At 36.0% G+C, this 22373-nt stretch overlaps 4 non-coding genes and 1 pseudogene across 4 annotated transcripts; 4 read left to right on the plus strand and 1 right to left on the minus strand.

Annotated features, from left to right (window-relative positions):
• Window positions 1-8275: 8275 nt before the first annotated feature.
• Window positions 8276-8347, plus strand: TRNAQ-CUG (transfer RNA glutamine (anticodon CUG)). The gene has a single exon. It is a non-coding gene; the product is annotated as a tRNA-Gln (tRNA).
• A 252-nt stretch (window positions 8348-8599) lies between these two features.
• TRNAE-CUC (transfer RNA glutamic acid (anticodon CUC)) lies at window positions 8600-8672 on the plus strand. The gene has a single exon. It is a non-coding gene; the product is annotated as a tRNA-Glu (tRNA).
• Window positions 8673-8950: 278 nt separating this feature from the next.
• On the minus strand, window positions 8951-9022 carry TRNAG-UCC (transfer RNA glycine (anticodon UCC)). The gene has a single exon. It is a non-coding gene; the product is annotated as a tRNA-Gly (tRNA).
• A 345-nt stretch (window positions 9023-9367) lies between these two features.
• Window positions 9368-9470, plus strand: LOC149188769 (U6 spliceosomal RNA). Its single transcript, XR_016256607.1, has one exon. It is a non-coding gene; the product is annotated as a U6 spliceosomal RNA (small nuclear RNA).
• Window positions 9471-20644: 11174 nt separating this feature from the next.
• Window positions 20645-22253, plus strand: LOC149188770 (uncharacterized; annotated as a pseudogene).
• Window positions 22254-22373: the final 120 nt, after the last annotated feature.

Below are 22373 nucleotides of genomic sequence, written 5' to 3' on the forward strand. Positions count from 1 at the left end.
CTTTTGACATGAAAAGCCTAGAATCGTGAAAAACATGCTTGACCTACATGACCATCAAAATAAAGCATGAAACCCATGCTTAAAATAATATTTTTATGTCTTCCTTTTCTTGTAACATAAGATATAAATAATGACTTGAGTACATTGACAATTATGAAGACCAAAACTAGTTACATTTTCAAAAACTCCCTCTTAACTAGGGATGTATTCATAATTGTATGCCTGGTACAAGGTTATTCTCAAACTGAAGAGTTCTCATAAGAAGAGTCGGATTGGTAAGCCATCTTAAGCATCAATATCATGACCAACATTGTTATCATAGTAAGGCCTTAACTTGATAAGCTCTTTCTTATACAAGAGCATAATGTTAGGAGGTTTTACATGAGATACCACACTGCCCCTTAAAGGTACATACCCCATTTGAATGTTCATTAGGTATGTCCTTTTAGGACTATTCTTGTCTTGGATTCCCAATCCTCAAAGAATATCGGTCCTCTTCGACCACTCTTGTCTTGGATACATGTCCAATCTTAAAAGAGTGTCAGTCCACTTCATATCTTGGATTTTTCTATCCTCAGGAAAATCAAATATGCTTATCCAATCCTTCGTTCTCCATTATCCCTCCATGGAATTCACTTAGATGTACATTTTTTAATCCTAGTCAAGTGCATGACACATGAAGAAGAGAATACAAATGTGATGTTCATCACCACTCCCTCTCAATTAGAGAGGAGATTGTCATTCCCTCTTGATTAAGGAATTGATCCTTGCTCCTTTTCAATTATTAAGGGGGACTTAATGCTCCCTCTAAAGAATAAAGGGAATTTTTTCACTTCCTTTCAATTGGGAAGTCATAACCACAAGCTCTTTAGCTTGTCTTTATAATTGTATCAACTACCAGTTCTTCTTGGAGATAACTACGCGGCTCCTTTCCTTTGTATCTCATCATATTGAGTTTTATTTCTTCCTAGATGTCGTAGAGTCATCTTCAATGTTGTGACAAGATTAAGGCCATCAATCTTTCATATCAATTTCCTCTAGTCATCATCAATGAAGGCATTATGTTGAGACTTATCAAACTTCAATCTAGTCATATATCCCTCTTAAGCGTGATCTTTACTGATGTAGGAACATGAAAATCAAGTCATCTTCTTACATTGCTACCTTTCAATTCCAAGATGATGATATAAACATCTTGAGTTCACAATCCTTTAAGGATTACTGAAAACAATCACTCAATCCATATGTTCTTTGAATCAAGTTTTAACATCAACAATTGAACTTTCCTCAATTTCCATTATGTATTTCAACATCCTTACAGGTAGCTAAATAATATGTTAACCAGATAACCAAAATCAAAGTGTTAATATTATACTTACCTTGTCATGATGGCCTCTTTTATCAAAGTATTTTCTTACTTAAATCCTTCGAGATCAACATCCTTTCACATGATCCATCTCCATAAGAATATTTATCCATGCATTCATTTTAATCATGGTGCCCAAGGATTCAACTTGCTTACCAAGCTACAACATCTTCCTTGGAGTTTTCATTGTTAACTTCCTTTATTTCATCTGAAGACTATACTTGATGTTGATCAATATTGTCATATTTATGCCATGCAATCTTGTGTGAGAGTCTTGATCTCTAGCCATTCCAAAGAATGTCGAATTTATTCTTTCAAACATCATGTAACCATATGTAAGACTTACCAACCATCTATTTCTTGTAAGATTCTTATATATATGAACCCTACTCTAGAGAAGAGATAATTATAATATATGTATCTTTGCTTCCATACAACCATCTAGTAAACTTTTCTTGAATGAGCCTTCTTCTTATACCTGTCAAAGATAGGTTTCATTTTCCAAGAAATATTTTCATTATGCCTTTCATACTACAACTTAACCATCTACATTCCTTCATCCTTCAAGAGTATTGTTTCCATACTAGATGGAATATATACCAGTCATGTCAAATGTTATTTCCAAGAACCTTCCAAAATGATGGTTCGTATAGGATCTTGATGATCCCTCTTTGTAAAATGACTATCTCTAAGTATATGATGGAAAATGCTTGGATGAACAATAATATGCAATGTGGTCCCAATATTATCATTCTTGAAATCTAGATGATTCCTACCAAGCAACTTAATCAAGTAGACTCTAATTATTCTACTATCATATGCTTCTTTCTATGATGCCATGTTTTTACAAAAATCAAGACACTTAAAGAGAAATAAACAATGCATGTTATTATACTTTCTACTTAATAAAAGAAAGACAAATTGCATAAAGTACTTGGTATGGATAAAGCTTCTTTCAATAGTAAATATCCTTTGGATCTTCTCCTTTCAACTTCTTATCAGTTTCTCCCTTCTCTTTAGCTATGTGAGCTTCACTTCTTTCTTTTCTTTTGTTATTCACCTTTTTTGCTCAATCCCTCTTAAAGTGCCCATACTTGTTGTATCCAAAGCCTTGACTCTTGGAAATATCTATCTTTTTCTTTGGACTTCCAAAACTTCCCTTTCTTCATCTTCTCGATTCTTATAGTAAAGGCTTGAGACCTTTCATTTGATTTGGTCTCATCCTTTTCCTTGATCCTAGATTCTTCCAAGATGTATTGAGCCCATAACTCATCAAAAGGTGCAGTATCCTTCTTAGAGTAGATATAGTTGCAAAATTTCTCCAATCAAGTGGCAAAGCATTTAATACAGAAATGGTCATTTCAGAGCTGAAAATTGTTTCCCAAAACCCTTGCAATTGGTCCCTTATTTGTGATATCTTCATGAGATAATTTGCTATGTCTTGATACTTTGATTTTATTATTCTATATAGTTTATTCCTCAAGGAAATCTTTTGACCTGATGTACTTATAGAGTACAACTCTACCAACTTTTCATACATAGCCTTGAATGTTTTCAAATCAACAATAAAGGGAACAAGATGATCTTTAATGGATTCAACAATGATCCTTTGTGCCCTCACTTCTCCCTTATTGTATTTTTCTAACTCTTGGGTCTTCTCTTTTTATGGTACAACTACTTCACCAAGGACATATTCCATGACTTCTCTTTTAGTGAATGCTAAGTCAATACTCTTCTTCCATGCAAGGAATTTTGTTGATCCAACGAGCTTGTTTCTTTCCTTGCAAAATGTATCCATATGATCTGTAGATTAAGACATAGAAGACAATATAACACTTACTTGTCAACCAAGGGTCCTCCCTTTTGATGATGGTTCCAACTATCTTGATGTTTTCAAGACCTTCAAGGAGACTTCAAAGATGCCCTAAAATGATGATTTCTAGGATTCCTTCAACAATGGTGTCTTTTATCAGCTTTAAGGAGTGAATCATGATCCCAAGATTCCTTGATGCTTCCTCTTCTTTGAGATGATGTACTAGAGAGCCTTCATTAAGCACTTATCCTTCCTTCCTTAGATACAATAATCTTCCTTCTTAGGTAAATAGTTCTTCTTCTTATTTCCTTATGTCCTATTTGCAAATGATTCCCTTTGACAAACAAACCCTTCAAGATGATCTTCCAAATGCCATATCTTTTTCACCTTAGCTCTGATACCATGTTGGAGAATGGAATAGGGTAGCTATTAATTCAAATTCCCCTTAACCTTAACAATTTCTTGTGAAAATTAGTTATCTTGTTTTGTTTCTTTATTATATATTTTCATCAAACAATTATCAAGAGCAAAAACAATAAATACAATGGACACTAGTATTAGGCTCCAAGCCAAGGAAAATCCCCTCTAAGGGGAAAACCTAGAAAGAATCTCTTCTCTTCTTATAGAACCTGCTTCAAATGATAAAACCAAGACCCAAAACCCTAGACCAAGTCCTCCTCCAAGCACCAAGTCAACCCTCCAAGAATTCCTTCCAATTAGGTCAAATATCAACCAAGAAAACCAAGGTTAATTATTCTTCAACCAACTTCCAATTTCAACTTTGGCCCCTAGCTTAAAACCTTCAACCTTGACCTGCAATATTTGGCCCTATAGAAGCTATAGAAACCCTAATTCGGGTATGTGTCAATCCTTCAAGAAGTCTTCCTTAAAACAAACCCAGGTCTCCAAAGTTAATGAAATTAAAACTAGACCAAATAAGAGTGTTCGACCCTCCTGTAACTCGGGTTTGCAATTATCAGTCTTTTTCAATTCATAATTGCAATGCTTAGCCTCCTAGTAGCTACAGAAATCATAACCTTCACATGCGTGAGAGAATAAGGCCCCAAAACAAAATTTCTTGACTCCTTCTTGCTTTCTTGAACTTCGCTCTAGATTCTTACTACAACTTGACCATCTACGTTCCTTCATCCTTCAAGAGTATTGTTTCCATACTAGATGGAATATATACCAGTCATGTCATAATGTTCTTTCCAAGAACCTTCCAAAATGATGGTTCGTATAGGATCTTGATGATCCCTCTTTGTAAAATGACTACCTCTAAGTATATGATGGAAAATCTTGAATGAACAATAATATGCATTGTGATCACAATATTCTCATTCTTGAAATCTAGATGGTTCCTACCAAACAACTTAATCAGGTAGACTCTAATTATTCTACTATCATATGCTTCTTTCTATGACGCCATGTTTTTACAAAAATCAAGACACTTGTTATTATACTTTATACTTAACAAAAGAAAGACAAATTTCATAAAGAACCTGGTATGGATAAAGCTTCTTTCAATAGTAAATATCCTTTGGATCTTCTCCTTTCGGCTTCTTCTCAATTTCTCCCTTCTTTTTAGCTATGTGAGCTTCACTTCTTTCCGTTCTTTTGTTATTCACCTTGTTTGGTCAATCCCTCTTAAAGTGTCCATACTCATTGTCTCCAAAGCATTGACTCTTGGAAATATCTATCTTTTTCTTGGACTTTCAAAACTTCCCTTAAGTCGTCATTCACGAAAGTTTTGGACATCAAAGCAAACAAAAATCCATTCACATTACAGCACAAAGAAGCAACTCACATAGAGAAGGTTTACATAAGTCGTTCACTAAGAGCACATAGAATCAATTCAAATAAAACAACAGTTAATTCATTGCACAAATTCCCTTACGGGGGTGTGTGTTCCTTATCTCTCGAGTATGTATCATCTATTCTCGGATCACACAAGGATCGACCCCCAAGTATTGAAATTTATAGTTCTAGATGCCCTGAAAATGGGCTCTAGTCATTCAGCTTAGGGAAAACAAAGATATGGCCAACTAGGCCTCGTCATTTCGAGCCAGAAAAGCTTCTCAAACACAAAAAATCATTTGATACAGAGGTCGAAACCATGATCAAGTTAAATTGGTGAAAAAGATGGAAATGAAAGAAAACATTTACGTGCTAACCCAACCGAGGCATCTCCATACCAAAAATTTGGAAGATGGGAGCAAACTTGATATAATAACAACTGGAGTTGTGCTACTTGACTCCTACGATGTAGAAGACACTAGTGCCTACTCGCATTCTTGTGTGTGCAACATATATTATTATATTACTCTCGGAAACTCCATTCTGTCTCGGTAAAGGTCATGCCAACAGGTAGGACCAATTACTCCATAAAATATTGAAAACAACTGCCAAAGCCTCAATATTATCACTTGAACATGTGGACTATAAATAAGCCGATACATACATCAATTATAAACATCTAGTTGTTGAACATAGTGACAATGTTTGTTCACTTCACAAAAATACCTAAATAGGTAAACAACAACAAGTAATTACAAAATTTACAAAGCAACTTTACAATAAGTCTACCCAAGCTTTGCCTCTCCTAGGCTTATGGGTTCTCTTCTTGCATCATATTTTCCTTGAAGGTTGCTTTGGATTATTGCAAGTCCTCTTTGCCACCTGTTTTTGCCCTTGCATTATGTTGCACAATCTCTTTATCCTTCTTTGAATGAAGCTCTGGATGTAACTTCCAACATAATTTAGTGTCATGCCCATGCATCTTCCAATGAGTACAGAAGAAATTTCTCTTGTTTGCTGACATAGAATTTCTCTCATGCGAAGGAGAGTCATTATGCTTGATGCCTATAATTTGATTCATTATTTTAACCATTATCATATGTTTCTCATATACATCCATGCAAGGGTCAAATGCATCACAAAAAGTACAAGGGTACTCATTCCACAAGTATTCCAAACTACCATGCATTGGAAAACACCCATGAGAGTTATACCTGTCTCCAGGGCTGCAACTTTGACAGAGTGGAGTGGATGATTCCATGCAAGGTCCATTCAAGCATTCAGCTTGCTTGGGAGATGAATGAACATTGTCACAAGGTGGTGACATCTCATCCTTAGATGGCCGATGTGCCTCAGGTCGTTTAGAGCATTCTCCAAACTCCCTTCGACCATATCCCAATCCCTGATACTTCGGTCTCTCCTCCACCATAATTGGATTGGTAATACCTTGGCAATTTTTATCGAGGCCTCCACCTTCATAACCCATCCTGGAAATCAACTTCATACCTCTGCCTTTGGTATGTTGCTCAAACGCCGCAAAAGAAGTGCTATGCACATAAACGGAACGAATGGTACTTGAAATGCTAATTACCTCCTTAAACTTATCATTCATGTTTTTGGCTTCTGATGACGACGACAATGATATTTCATATGAATATAGCCACCCACTCTTATCCACTAGCATATGGTGTGTTTCTTGAAGATGTTTTCAAAATGCACATGCATCATCTTCGAAATATGGTCCAAAACCACTATTTGAACCATGACCACATACTGGCTTCATTGTAGAGGTTTATCTGGATGGTACAAGAGTAGAACTTTCAGCAACTTGTTCTTCAAACACATGCTGAAACTGAAGTCACACGCGTCTCTTCTCCTCTTCAACCATCTTTAGCATCGTTCTCAACTCTATGTTCTCCATACGAAGAGCCAAATTCTACTCCTCTAGCTCTTTTGAGAGTCTTTTGTCTGCCCATTCTTGCAACTTTGTCAACTGGTGCTCTGATACCAAAATGATCTAAAGTTGGAATAGGTGTCTTCTTCCTCTTTTCTAAAATCAAATAAAAACAAAAATAGGATTGTGTTGACGCTTTGCAAGATAAAATGGGTCTTGAAACAAACAGGTTTTTTCAATGTCTCTTCAAGTCATGAATTAGTCTTCACATGCAACTTAACATAAGAAACATAACAACACATAACTCTTGCAGGCATAATGAAGAGATAACAGATTATTTGTTGATGGAGTTCACCCTTTCTGGGCTACATCTATGGGCCTGGTAACATAGCTAGACCACTCATATATTCAATAGAAAAATGGAGTACATAAATAGTTAGCTGATGGTAAACATGTGGCTATTACCCCTACAAGGTAATTTTCTCATGAAAATAACTCTCACAAACAACAACAACACAAAGAATCTCCTACAAAGATGTCATACTGCAACTGAAATGAGCTAAAATGAGCATGTGGGCACTTCAATTCCACATTGAAGCACATAACAAAACTTCCCCCGACATAACATAATGAGAAAAGTGAACCTAAGATAAACACTGCAAGTTACAACTGTTGTAGTAGACTTTTGAAGGTGAGAATACCCCTACAAGGCCTTCTCCATGCCCAAACACCTTACAGAAATCGCATTTGAGTTACATGATTAATTGTTTGATAGTTGACAAGTTGAGTAAAGTGAAAAGCCAAGGTGTAGGTGCGTGACCTTATTTAAGATATCCATGAGCTTTGTTGACGAAGACCATCTTCAAAGAGGCACTCCATGGAAATGGGAGTTATTAGTAAAAGGGCCATGAACAAGGTGACAACGAAAGATAAAAGCACGAGAGCAAAGGTGAAAACAGTACATCAGAGGGAAAAGATAGAAGTGAGGAAAAAGCCTTTTTTTTTGGTGTGTATATTTGTGAGGAAGGAAATGGAAATCTAACCCGAATGGCAAAATTTTGCGACAATATTGAGTTATGTTATTTATTGTGCACGATTACGATTACCATTATTATTGGGTGAAGGTTCCAAACCTTCATATGAGAGAGAGGCACTGGTTGGACAGAAGCGCGCGCATTTGGGTTAGAGATGGTGGGATTTTTACAACGGTTAGTTCCACACGATTTTCAAAATTTGCGACACATGAATAGGAATAATTAAGTTTGTAAGATGTGTGGCCAAAACACACTTGTGAATCTGAGAAGTAGTGGTGGCATCAATATGAATTGCAAAATTCGTATGGTCGTGTTGTTTCTGGTGATAGGAATTGGAATTGTTGGGATAATTTATGCTTGGCATTTCATGTGGTTCCATGGTCTAGTGGTGAGGACATTGGACTCTGAATCCAGTAACCCGAGTTCAAATCTCGGTGGAACCTCGTTGCTCTGTTTCACAACCAATGGTTGTGTTTTTCTTTTTCTTTTTTTTAATGCGGTGCGAAATAAGATTTGAGCACTTTGTGTTTGTTTTTCTTTTAATGCGGTGCGGTGCGGTGCGGTGGGATGATGAAATAAAATAAGTCCATACTTCTCCTTTTTGGTAGATTGAGGCAACCTATTATTAGAGTAGAGTGAGTGATGGATGTGGCTCTGGGTTTCACAGAAACGTCCATGCACAAAGCGATCACAGCTCCGTTGTAGTCTAGCTGGTTAGGATACTCGGCTCTCACCCGAGAGACCCGGGTTCGAGTCCCGGCAACGGAATTTTAATTTTATTTTACATTGCGGGTTTTAAAAATGTTAATGTTTTTGTTTTTGTATGAGGGAGGACAGAGCTGGAATGGGATTGTTCTTTTTTCATCGCGGCAACGGGGTTTCAAAACTGTTTTTGTATGTATGAGGGAGGACACAGCTGGAATCGGATTTTACTTTTTCCATTGTAACATCGCGGAGCGGAGATCTTCTGGGATTTAAATGTATGTATGTATTTGTATTGGAATCCAATCTAATACAAATCTAAAAATAGATCAAGGACCTGACGATGCGTCTGCCGGGAGTCGAACCCGGGTCTATTGCTTGGAAGGCAATTATCCTAACCGTTGGACTACAAACGCTTTGCGGCAAACACCTGCGCCTGCTCACCTTCCGCACAAGGAAGGAAGGAAGCTCTAACCGTAACCGTTGGACCGCAAACGCTCTCGCTGTAACAATTATGGTAACCGTCTTGCAAACCACAAAATGTAAATGTGAGAGCGCATAGTTGATGATAATACTAAATTCCCACTGAGATTCAAACCCCAAATCTCACGCAAACCAATGAATGAATATTATTCGACACAAACATCATCGGCTTCTTGTTATTGGTAACACGTACATACAGAACGTCGCAATATATTCCCACATGCGTAACGCGAAATACATTTAGACATTGGATAATGAAGTAGAGTGCAGTCTCTAGTGTCTCTTCGGAGACATCCGATAAAATTGGAACGATACAGAGAAGATTAGCATGGCCCCTGCGCAAGGATGACACGCACAAATCGAGAAATGGTCCAAATTTTTTTATTGATTAATTAATCACAGCTTCTTTTTATTTTTATTATCCTCGTTTATTTATTAATTTAATTAATCACAGCTTCTTTTTATTTTTATTATCCTCGTTTATTTATTGATTAATCACAGCTTCTTTTTCTTTTTATTTTTATTTTTATTATCCTCGTTTATTTATTAATTAATCACAGCACTTTTTTATTATCCTCTTCTATTTATTAATTAATCACAGCTTTTTTTATTATCCTCTTCTATTTATTAATTAATCACAGCCTTTTTTATTATCGTCTTTTATTTATTAATTAATCACTCCTAGTACCCTTGCTAGAATAGGGGTTTTCTTGCTAGTACCCTCGATAATAATGATTTTTTGATACTCAAAGTGCACCTAGGATGCATGTATGAGCCTCCAACTCATGGTTATGGTCAAAGTTGGCAACAATTTCCAAGAAATGATCTTTGAAGGTGATTTATGTGCGAATGAAGGTGAATCTTAAAGGATATAGAACATGGGTTTCTTGGTAGGATGCCCCAAATTGAGTAAGGTGAGGGCCATTTGACAAAATAAGGCATGATTTGAGATTAATGGTTGGTTATTTAATTAAGGTTTTCCTAGATTTCATGTTGTGCCCATATTTAAAAAAAACAGGCAAATACAAATTATGCTCATATTCGCAGAATAGGCAAAATAAAATTGGCTTATGGTTAGAAATTAGGTTGTAATTTATTCTCAAAGATACCTAATTGATTCATATTCTTTCAGATTGAGTAAATGGTATTTTGTAATTTCTTCCCAATTCCAAGATTGGGGAAATGAATTCAACATGCTCTTTTAGTCCAAAGAATTGAGCTCTATTATTCTGTAATTAGAGGTATGATATTTAATATATGAGGTTGGTTGATTTCCAAAGACATTTCTCATTGGTTGTGACTTGATCTAATTTATCTCCAAGCACGTTTCATAGGTCGGGAAGGAAACCTCGACCCAAGTAACATCCCATTGTTTTGTATTTTTTTACTTAAATTAGTTTCCAATTTTGATTTGGGTTTTATATTGTAGCATTTAGATCATCTTATTGTAGCACTTGATTTTATCTTTGTAGCTATACAGTTAGGTAAATTGTAGCATTTTATTTTTCCTTTCTTTTTCATATATTTACCCATTTATTTATAGTCTTCATGTTGGTTTGATATGTTGTCTCTTGCATTTTCTTTTGTGCTACTATAATTTAATGCAATTCAGAAAGATTTACCACTGAATGCCAGGGATAACATGTTGCAACTCTTCAGGGTTGTGCGAACACCTTATTCAATAATCATGAAATATCCTAAATTTTCAAGAAGGATCTTTGTGTTCACACCCAAATGATCACGATATCTATTATAATTCCTTCCTTTCCTTGGATTTATGTTGATGTTTGATAGAAGTGAGATTGCTTAGAAATTATGAGGCATGCCCTCTGTAATGAGTATTTGGCATTCATCTAGAATAAAAATGCCACTGCAAGGTATTAGGAATAATGGATGGGTCTAGTTTCCTAAAATATAGCCAAAAAATTGAGCGTTAACAAGAACCCCTCGCACTAAGCCTTACTTCTTCGACTCAAGCATCATGGACGAAAACTCCTCAAATCATCACATATGACCTTTGTAGGGCATCAATCACCTCTAAATGTGGTATTTGCACCATGTATATGTTAGTTATGAATCAATAATGGGTATTGAGGAATATACTAGGTCAAGGCATGACAACAAGGGTGTTAAAACCTAAATGAATCTTATTAAGATCAATTCGTATGAATAACACCTAACCCATGAAGTTAATCAAGCTATAACACCAAATGCATCCTCAAACCACTAGATGTGACTTTTATGGTGTCTCTTTGGCATATGATCCAAATTGGATACTTATATTGTTTTTCATCCATCTTGATGCACCTAAAGTGGAAAAAGTTGAGGAATTTTCTTACAAGACCATTTCTATCAGCAGGACCTAGTTTGGCAAATTGGTGTTTGAAACCTTCTAAGAGTGTTTTGAGGCATTAAACAATGTTTTTTGAGGTAAAAATTTCCTGCCCTTGGGTGTACCTTTTTTCATATTCACACACATACACCTTTTCGACGACATAAGAATCACCTTAATTGAAGTACATATGCAAAAGTTATGCCACTCGGATGTTGACTTTCCTATTTTGGTCACAATAATTTGAGAGGATGCCACGCCAGCCTCCATTATTCATTGAAAAGGGGCTATCCATGTGATCATGATGAAGAAGGCTCAAGAATATTCCATATGGTAACTTTATTTAAGAGTTGATGAAGTCAAACCTAACCACTAGTAGGCTATCAAGATGTGGGCCACTGGGAGGAAAATGGGTTCCATTCTTTTCGAGTGTATTTTGTTCCCTAGACGAGTAGAGTAGCCGAGAGGGATAGCGAGACAACGCATAGCGAGGATTTATGCACTGCAGTAGCCCATGGGCCATAGACACTACTTCTTTGTACCTGTAGCTATTTTCTATTTAGAGAAAGAAAGTAGAGCGACCTCACCTGCCAGTTAGGTTTTCTTCCGAAAGGGATTTCTAGGTTATATCTTGTGTCAATAATGGTTTTTTATTTTTTATTTTTCTATTCCATATTTTATACATAATTTTAATATGCATGTATACGCAATAAAAAACAATTTACAAATCCAAAAATCTAAAGAGAAATATTCTTGTTTTTGCAGCTAGAAGCACAAGTTGCAAATATAAGCCATAATGTGATTCTCCCAATGGAGACCCTGAACAATAAGCTCGAGCTATTCAGTGAAGATGGGGGTTCTAATGCAGAAGTCTAATCATAATGGATATCTAGGGATCATGAAGAAATAAAGAATGAGTCGAAGAAAGGACCAGAAAAACATCAACCTAGTTCGAGTGTTGTGAACCATTCACAATCCCTATTCAAAATTGAAGTGAAGGTCAATATCAAGTCGTACGAACGTGATATCGATACTCTGAAGCTAAATCACTAGTTTCAACAATTAGAAGTTTATTTCAATGATCATCGTATACAGGAAGAATATAATATTTCATTTGTGTGACTAAACTTAGAGGGTCATGCACTGTCTTGGTAGGAAATCCACATAGAAGCCTTGAGGTTTGAGGGAGATATTCTTGTGACCAAGTGGGATGAACTTAAAAATCACATAAAGTCACAATTTTATCCTATGTGGTATGTAAAGGACTAGTGAATTCGGTGGCACTACTTCATGGAGAAACAGGGGCAAAGCATATAGGACTACACTGCAAAATTTAGAAAGATGGCCATAATGTTGGGTATATCCCTAAAGAACCTAGATGTACTCCTCAAGAATCTAGGGCGTCCACACATCCATTTGTGGAAGAAAATGATGATGTTCAAACACATATCAGTGGATGAGGCTTGTGTACATGCAAAATAGTTGGAGAATAAAGGCTTGAAGAAAGGGAAATCAAGTGGATTGGAGCAAAAGGAGCATCCAAATGAAGGATGGGAAGAAGAAGCAGAAAGGGGGAAAATATAAAAATATGAGGGCCATAACACACGAGTGCAAAGATGTCAACAACCACTACAACCATTTTAACATTGATAGACATATAGAGGAGAGTGTTGGAAATTGCCTCCATATCTTAACTAGAAGAAAAAAAAGAAAGATAATAAGAAGAAGAATATCATGGCCATTGATTCAAGAAACCAAGCTGGAAGAAACTTGGATGTGGATGAAAAGATTGTCTATACATTAGTGTAAAAGGAGGTGAATTTGACTAGCCTTTAGCAATAGAAATAGAAGCAAAATACCACGCTCTTACATATAAACATATAGGTTATAAATACTAATATAAATGTTTTTTTTTTACTCAAGATCGCAAACAAATCTCATTGTAGTAGAGCTGGTAAACAAATTGGGATTGGAAGTTCGTGACCATCCAAGCCCATATCCATTGGGATGAGTAAATAAGGATGCAGAGACAAAGGTAACAAAAAATGAAAAATTAGTTTTTTTACTGATTTTATTGATGAAGTAGAAGTAGATGTAGTCCCCTGATGCATATAGAGTGGTATTTGAAAGTCCTTGCATGTATATGAGGGATGCAATATTCATGCAGAGATACAACCAACACTGGCTCATCAAGGATGGAAAATCATTCACCATCAATGCCAATAAAGTCAAGTCAGAAATTTCACTAGGAAGTTCCAACTAAGACAAGAAACTCATCAATTATAGGCAGAATTATGTCTTACTTTTTTAAGAGAAAAATAGTTTGTAGAAGATTCAGTAATAGAAAATGAATCCATGGAGGGGTGTAGTAAGAAATTAAAAGAAAAAAGCAACTGGAAGAGTTTCTACATGCATACAAGTATGTGTTCCAAGAGCCTATAGGGATACCACTCAAGAGGGAAGTGGAATACAAGATCCAACTATTGTTGTTCCCCATAGCTAAACATTGGGTTGTACATGATTTTTGTTATAAAATAAAGTGCGGTGAAGAATCAATTGCAACAACTACTAGAACAAGGTGTCATTTGAGCTAATGAATGATATATTGCAAACTTTTATAGATTCATTTGTTATTGTCTATTTGGATGATTTCCTAGTATATAGTGCCACCTGGGAGGATTACATCCCACATTTGACACAAGTGTTAGAGACATTAAAGAAGCACCAACTGCTATAAAATCTCAAGAAGTGTGAGTTTGCATAACAGTCTTTGGTATATCTGGTGTATGTGATAGGTGGAGGAGAGCTGAAGATAGATCCTGCCAAGATGGATACCATCATGAAATGGATAGTGCCTAATAATGTTTATGTGGTTAAGAGTTTTGTTGGGCTCTTACAGTACTTGTGGAAATTCGTTGCCTCATTTTTAGTGGTAGCATTTGTTGATTTTTCATAGGTCTTCTAGCTAATACTTACTTCTAATTATTTTTACTTTAAGTCTCCTTGTATTCACATTAATCATTAATCAATTACACAAAAAATCTTCAACAATAGAACAAAAATAACAGTAGGATCATAAAGATACATGCATATAGGCAACACAAATATTTCACGTTGGGAAAACCCACATAGGGGAATAACCCAAAAACCTTTTCCTTAGAGAAATTATGTAATTCAAAAAGACATATAATATGATATTTTAGTCAACAATCAAACTAACTAATCCCAGGTCAAACCTAGTCAAACTTTTATCGAGGGATTGGTTTTCTTAGAATTTTGGTTTACTCCATAATTCAACATCCTACCCAGAGTAGATCTACCTAGATAAATTGTCTACTTCAAAGATACTTTTATCTGCCTCATAAGACTTCTTCTTTTTAGAGGAACTCAACCTCCCTTTTGCTCCTTTGATGATACATAGAGGATCCAAATTGGTTGCACTTTGGATGAATATGAGTAGTGTATTTATAAAGGTTAAGAGTGCCCCACGGATAACGCTTCCTCGGTTGGGCCAACTTTATCTTTATGAAGGCTGAATTAACATTTTGAGGATATAAAATTAAATTTCAATAATTTAAATTCTCTTTCTTCAAACCGACATGAAGAACATGTCTTTATTTCGTCATTACATATATTTGAAAGGTTAAAATATAAATTATGAAGACTGACCATAGCTCCCAAAATTCAACACTCCCTATTATCTATGGAGGTATTCATAATAACTATCTAGATGTTCTCTTGTTGAAAAAATTCTCTAATAAAATGTTCATAATTTATCATCAACATCAACATCATTCTATTACCATAATCTTGGTCAACAACCCTGGCTCATGGTAAATCAAAATCATCACTTAGTTACCATAATTTTGTTCGGTACGTATGAATTATGGTGTATCATCACCATAATATTGGTTAGTACTCCTAACCTATGGTACATCATTAACATCAACTAGTCATCATATTTCTAGTTGTTACCTCTGACCTATGGTGTATCATCACTGTAATCCTAGTCATTTCTCCTGACCTAGACTAGTCTTGGTTCACCATCAATCTAGTCAATATATTTGACTCATGGTAAACCTCTAAAGGCCTCACTCTTCATCAGAATTTTTGGGCCTAATGTTAAATGTGCTCACACAGCCTATCAGGAGAGTCTAATCTTGGCGATGAAAGGCACCCCCTCAGTTGAGTGATTATGTGCCTCTAGGACCACTCTTCCTAATTATAGTCAACATAATTGACATAAGAAGAATGATTGTCCTTTGTCAAACCATTCTCCCTAATTTTGGTCAATATACTTGACCCATAGAGAATGATTTTCTCTGAGTAAGCTAGCTATGTTGATGTGTCAATCCATTACATGTGGAAAGCATCATGCTCAACAAGTTTTCACTTGAAGCAATTCATCGATTATCCAAGTCATCACTTGGAATCTAGTTAGCACTTGTGAACTATGATGAAACCCTGGGCTATTACCATTTATGCATGCTAATTTAATGGTAACTTTCCTGCCCAATCTTGGAGGCACAAAATCACCCACCTCGGGAGAACTTTAGGACTTGATGCTCTCTGAGCCATTCTTGATAGCCAAATTTTGTGGCCTGTAGTCAATACTTTGATCTACCTATATTTTGACTTACGGAGAATGTCTTCCCTTTGATGCAACAACATCATCACTCCCTCTAACGGAGGAAAATATTTTCAACCACTTCGGCTTGTCCTTGAAGTATACCAAATTCTCAAGCTTGTCCATGAAGTATACACGTCTCAAGCTTGTCCTTGAAGTATACATAATTATCAAGCTTCTCCCTGAAGTATACAAACTTGTCCTAGGGATAGAGGCTTTATGATCCTCATTACTTCCTTCTGTACCATAATTTGGTATGTTCTTTGACATATTATCATGGTTGTATCCTACACTTGATCAAACAATCATGTGAGAACTTACTGAAGCCAGAATACTTCACATTTCACCAAACTAGCTACAATATACTAAACTCTTGTAGTCTTGTGTATGACAGATGTATGCTTCCTTCCTTAGAAAAATCAAAACGAAATCATCATCGTGATGTGCTCTTCCTATCTTCAGCACTCTTTGCCCAATCTAAATCTATATATTCAGTAGTTTCACTTCATAACTTCAATCCATGTATAATTGTACCATTCAATTACTTCAACACATTTTGAGCCACATGCCTTGGATTAACCATAAATAGATCAACTTCCTTCACTAGATCCATCACCACAACTTATTTTCAGTCACCCTTACTAGGTTCTCCATCTGGCATTGAGACATATCCTGCAATGGCAATCATAGCTTCTACCACTGTTTCTTCCTATACACTAAAGAATATATGCTATCTAGTATGGTCCACTCGTAGAGGGCATATTGCTCTCTCTATCATGGAATAAATTACTACTCACTATGTCAAGTGAGTCCTTCTACTTAATCCATATAATAACAAGATCAACCTTGATCCATGAATCCAAGTATACACATTCTAAGGTATTTATACAAAGCCTTCTTTTGTTGCAAACATTGTTGGCTTATCATATCATATGACAAAATTTTATGATTTTTGTTTTCCAAAAAAAAAATTGAATTTGGAAAATTTTGGGTTTTCAAATAGCGTTATTATTACTCTCGACCTTTTATCCAAAAAAGTGTTTTAATTAAACAAAAAAACCATTGGGCTCAAAGGCTAAATCTCCTAGTCCCTTTTTCGTGCCACAATTCCATCGAAGTACACCAATTACAATCACAAGGAAGCACCACACAATGTCGTTGAGAGGAGGGCCACACAATGGCGCTGAGAGGAGGGACCACAAGCTATTTTCACAACATATCGACAAGTGACACAAATGTTGTTGTATATATAAAATGAATTTTTGGCTGACCAATGTGGGGCTATTTAAAATAAAACAAACATCATCCACCTCAAGCCCTGCAAACTAAATCAATTGTTGGAATCACCCTGTTTCCTCTCCACTTCTAGGTGTTCCTATACTAGTCTTTGAGTAAATTCTACCTCGACTTTTACACCTTGACTATAGAAGTACATAGAAAGCATAGATGGGTGGGGTTATGGGTCTTGAAGCTTTGGTTGGGAAGGCTTATTTAAGGGGAGAACAATAACCTATCGTAATCTAAAGCATGTGGTTATGAGAATCACACCCAAGTATTCTTTAGAGGTAGAAAATAATGTTATTTTAGTTTCTTCTCACATGTATACAATCTTCTCATCTGGACGTGCAGGTGATTACATTTGTGGAATCCTTCAATTCAAGTTGTTGATTTGGAGGATATGGGTGTAGGAGGCAAGTCGAGTTTGTTTTAGGTTGGTCCTGAACCTTGGATTGTAGAAGCATTTTCTCGTGTGGCCAAACACTCATTTGCTCAACTGAAGTCCCAAGATATATTTCATTCTAGAGTGATAAAATCTGCTAGTGACTTCCAATTTTACAAGGAGGTTGCAGAGCTATCTGGTCTTGATTTTTCTTACATGGACTTCACAACAGTTTATCATATGGGAATGACAAATTGTAACTTCTGTAGCCTGTTTCCCTTCAACATATTGGAGAAAATATGCTCACTTTATTACTTGAAGTTTTAACCTCAACTCATTTGCAAAACCAAAAACAAAAAAATAAATGAAAAGGGTTCTAAATAGTTCCAGGTTGTCTATTTTGATGCGTTGGGAAAAATTCTCTAATAAAATGTTCATAATTTATCATCAACATCAACATCATTCTATTACCATAATCTTGGTCAACAACCCTGGCTCATGGTAAATCAAAATCATCACTTAGTTACCATAATTGTGTTCAGTACCTATGACTTATGGTGTATCATCACCATAATATTGGTTAGTACTCCTAACCTATGGTACATCATTAACATCAACTAGTCATCATATTTCTAGTTGTTACCTCTGACCTATGGTGTATCATCACTGTAATCCTAGTCATTTCTCCTGAGCTAGACTAGTCTTGGTTCACCATCAATCTAGTTAATATATTTGACTCATGGTAAATCTCCAAAGGCCTCACTCTTCATGTGAATTTTTGGGCCTAATGTTAAATGTGCTCAGACAACCTATCTAGAGAGTCTAATCTTGGTGATGAAAGGCACCCACTCAACTGAGTGATTATGTGCCTCTAGGACCACTCTTCCTAATTATAGTCAACATAATTGACATAAGAAGAATGATTGTCCTCTGTCGAACCATTCTCACTAATTTTGGTCAATATAATTGACCCACAGGGAATGATTTTCTCTGAATAAGCTAGCTATGTTGATGTGTCAATCCATTACATGTGGAAAGCATCATGCTCAACAAGTTGTCACTTGAAGCAATTCATCGATTATCCAAGTCATCACTTGGAACCTAGTTAGCACTTGTGAACTATGATGAAACCTTGGGCTATTACCATTTATGCATGCTAATTTAATGGTAACTTTCTTGCCCAATCTTAGCGGCACTAACTCACCCACCTCGGGAGCACTTTGGGCCTTGATGCTCTCTGAGCCATTCTTGATAGCCAAATTTTGTGGCCCCTAGTCAATACTTTGATCTACCTATATTTTGACTTACGGAGAATGTCCGCCCTTTGATGCAACAAAATCACCACTCCCTCTAACAGAGGAAAATATTTTCAACCACTTCGGCTTGTCCTTGAAGTATACCAAATTCTCAAGCTTGTCCATGAAGTATACACGTCTCAAGCTTGTCCTTGAAGTATACAAACTTCTCAAGCTTCTCCCTGAAGTATACAAACTTCTCCTAGGGATAGAGGCTTTATGATCCTCATACTTCCTTCTGTACCATATTTTGGTATGTTCTTTGACCTATTATCATGGTTGTCTACTGCACTTGATCAAACAATCATGTGAGAACTTACTGAAGCCAAAATACTTCACATTTCACCAAACTAGCTACAATATACTCAACTCTTGTAGTCTTGTGTATGACAAATGTATGCTTCCTTCCTAAAAAAAATCAAAACTAAATCATCATCGTGATGTGCTCTTCCTATCTTCATCACTCTTTGCCCAATCTAAATCTATATATTTCAGTAGTTTCACTTCATAACTTCAATCCATGTACAATTGTACCATTCAATTACTTCAACACATGTTGAGCCACATGCCTTGGATCAACCATAAATAGATCAACTTCCTTCACTAGATCCATCACCACAACTTATTTTCAGTCACCCTTACTAGGTTCTCCCTCTGGCATTGAGACATATCCTGCTATGGCAATCATAGATGCTACCACTGTTTCTTCCTATACACTAAAGAATATATGCTATCTAGTATGGTCCACTCATAGAGGGCATATTGCTCTCTCTATCATGGAATAAATTACTACTCACTGTGTCAAGTGAGTCCTTCTACTTAATCCATATAATAACAAGATCAACCTTGATCCATTAATCCAAGTATACACATTCTAAGGTATTTATACAAAGCCTTCTTTTGTTGCAAACATTGTTGGCTTATCATATCATATGACAAAATTTTATGATTTTTGTTTTCCAAAAAAAAATTGAATTTGGAAAATTTTGGGTTTTCAAAGAGCGTTATTATTACTCTCGACCTTTTATCCAAAATAATGTTTTAATTAAACAAAAAAACCATTGGGCTTGAAGGCTAAATCTCCTAGTCCCTTTTTCGTGCCACAATTCCATCAAAGTACACCAATTACAATCACAAGGAAGCGCCACACAATGGCGCTGAGAGGAGGGCCACACAATGGCGCTGAGAGGAGGGACCACAAGCTATTTTCACAACATGTTGACAAGTGACACAAATGTTGTTGTATATATAAAATGAATTTTTGGCTGACCAATGTGGGGCTATTTAAAATAAAACAAACATCATCCACCTCAAGCCCTGCAACCTAAATCAATTGTTGGAATCACCCTGTTTCCTCTCCACTTCTAGGTGTTCCTATACCAGTCTTCGAGTAAATTCTACCTCGACTTTTACACCTTGACTATAGAAGTACATAGAAAGCATAGATGGGTGGAGTTATGGGTCTTGAAGCTTTGGTTGGGAAGGCTTATTTAAGGGGAGAACAATAACCTATTGTAATCTAAAGCATGTGGTTATGAGAATCACACCCAAGTATTCTTTAGAGGTAGGAAATAATGTTATTTTAGTTTCTTCTCACATGTATACAATCTTCTCATCTGGATGTGCAGGTGATTACATTTGTGGAATCCTTCAATTCAAGTTGTTGATTTGGAGGATATGGGTGTAGGAGGAAAGTCGAGTTTGTTTTAGATTGGTCCTGAACCTTGGATTGTAGAAGCCTTTTCTTGTGTGGCCAAACACCCATTTGCTCAACTGAAGTCCCAAGATATATTTCATTCTAGAGTGATAAAATCTGCTAGTGACTTCTAATTTTACAAGGAGGTTGCAAAGCTATCTGGTCTTGATTTTTCTTACATGGACTTCATAGCAGTTTATCATATGGGAATGACAAATTGTAACTTCTGTAGCGTGTTTCCCTTCAACACATTGGAGAAAATATGCTCACTTTATTACTTGAAGTTTTAACCTCACCTCATTTGCAAAACCAAAAACAAAAAATAAATGAGAAGGGTTCTAAATAGCTCCAGGTTGTCTATTTTGATGCGTTGGGAAAATACACGATTGTCTACTCTCAAAAGTTTGCAAATTCACTATACGTCTCAGTTATTTTGCAGTCATTGTTGCTTTGGACTACTTTATTGGTTTAGGGAGGAGTTCGATATGTGATGCCCCTCTCCTTATCGTGCTTGAGTATTTTGATGACATGGGCCCTATCTCTGAGATTTTATGCCTGAATCAATTTCCTCTTGCCACATTTATGTTTATCACCGTTTCCCTATATAGAAAATCCCTAGTTATTGTTAGGCTTATTCAATGCACCTATATTACTTGGGGAACTTTTTGGTCATATCTTGGGATACATTACGCTGTAGAGGTACTTGTTACAACTAGGGAAGAAAAAAAAACATGAATTGCATATAAATGAGGGTATTAGTAAATATCAATTGGATTCCATCAAGTGGGAGGCACAAAGGTGGTTACTTAAAGTTGGCCTAGTTTAGTGGCTATTAATGTTGATGCTGGGAATTTTGTGTTAAAGCTGGTTCTTCATTCATACCTTTTATTTAGCTTGTTTAACTAACAATAACATATGATATAGCGGAAGCAATTTTGTCATGATTGCGAAAGCTTAGAAAGTTGAAACCCTCATAATTAATTCTTGGTCTCATACTGCTCGTCGTTCTCACTACTAGTGTATTTATACAAGGGTGAAGAATATTGTTAGAACTATAATTAGATTTGATAGAAATCTAGGTGCCAATGCAGAATGGTTTGGAATTGTTGTGATGGTTACAACTATTGTTTGTCTTCTATTTGTCTATCTGCTTCTAGATGCACATTCTTCAGATATTGGTAGAACCGTAAATGTCTCCCATGTAGTGGAGGCAACAAGAAATAAGGGAAATCACTCTCAAATCAAATCTTATATTTCACTATCCTCTGTGACACCAGGAAAACTAACAAAGGAAATAAAAAATATGAAAGATGAAAATTCTATTTGTGGAAAATGAAAGCTTGTTGATTTTGTGACCTATTTTGTGGAATAAGGTTGTGTCAGTTTGAACGGTACCGGTGAGGATGGAATGAAATAGATTTTCCAATCATATAGGTTGAATCTGATAATATAAGTGAAGGTATAAGAGAGATAATTCTTTCTGTTGATATGAAGGTTTCTAATCGTTGGGTTATTGCAATCAATGATATGGACATAACAAGATTCGAGCTATAAATGGTAACAACCCAAAAAGGTACACATGAAGCTTTGATTCCAGGAGATAAACATCGTTGAATTTGATGGATAGAATATAGCATAATTTGCAAACAACATGATGGAACTAACTGGCCAACT

The sequence above is a fragment of the Pinus tabuliformis genome, chromosome 3_1 (genome assembly GCF_031772625.1).
Source record: "Pinus tabuliformis cultivar Carrire ecotype Pingquan chromosome 3_1, CPIR1, whole genome shotgun sequence".
Taxonomy (NCBI): domain Eukaryota; kingdom Viridiplantae; phylum Streptophyta; class Pinopsida; order Pinales; family Pinaceae; genus Pinus; species Pinus tabuliformis.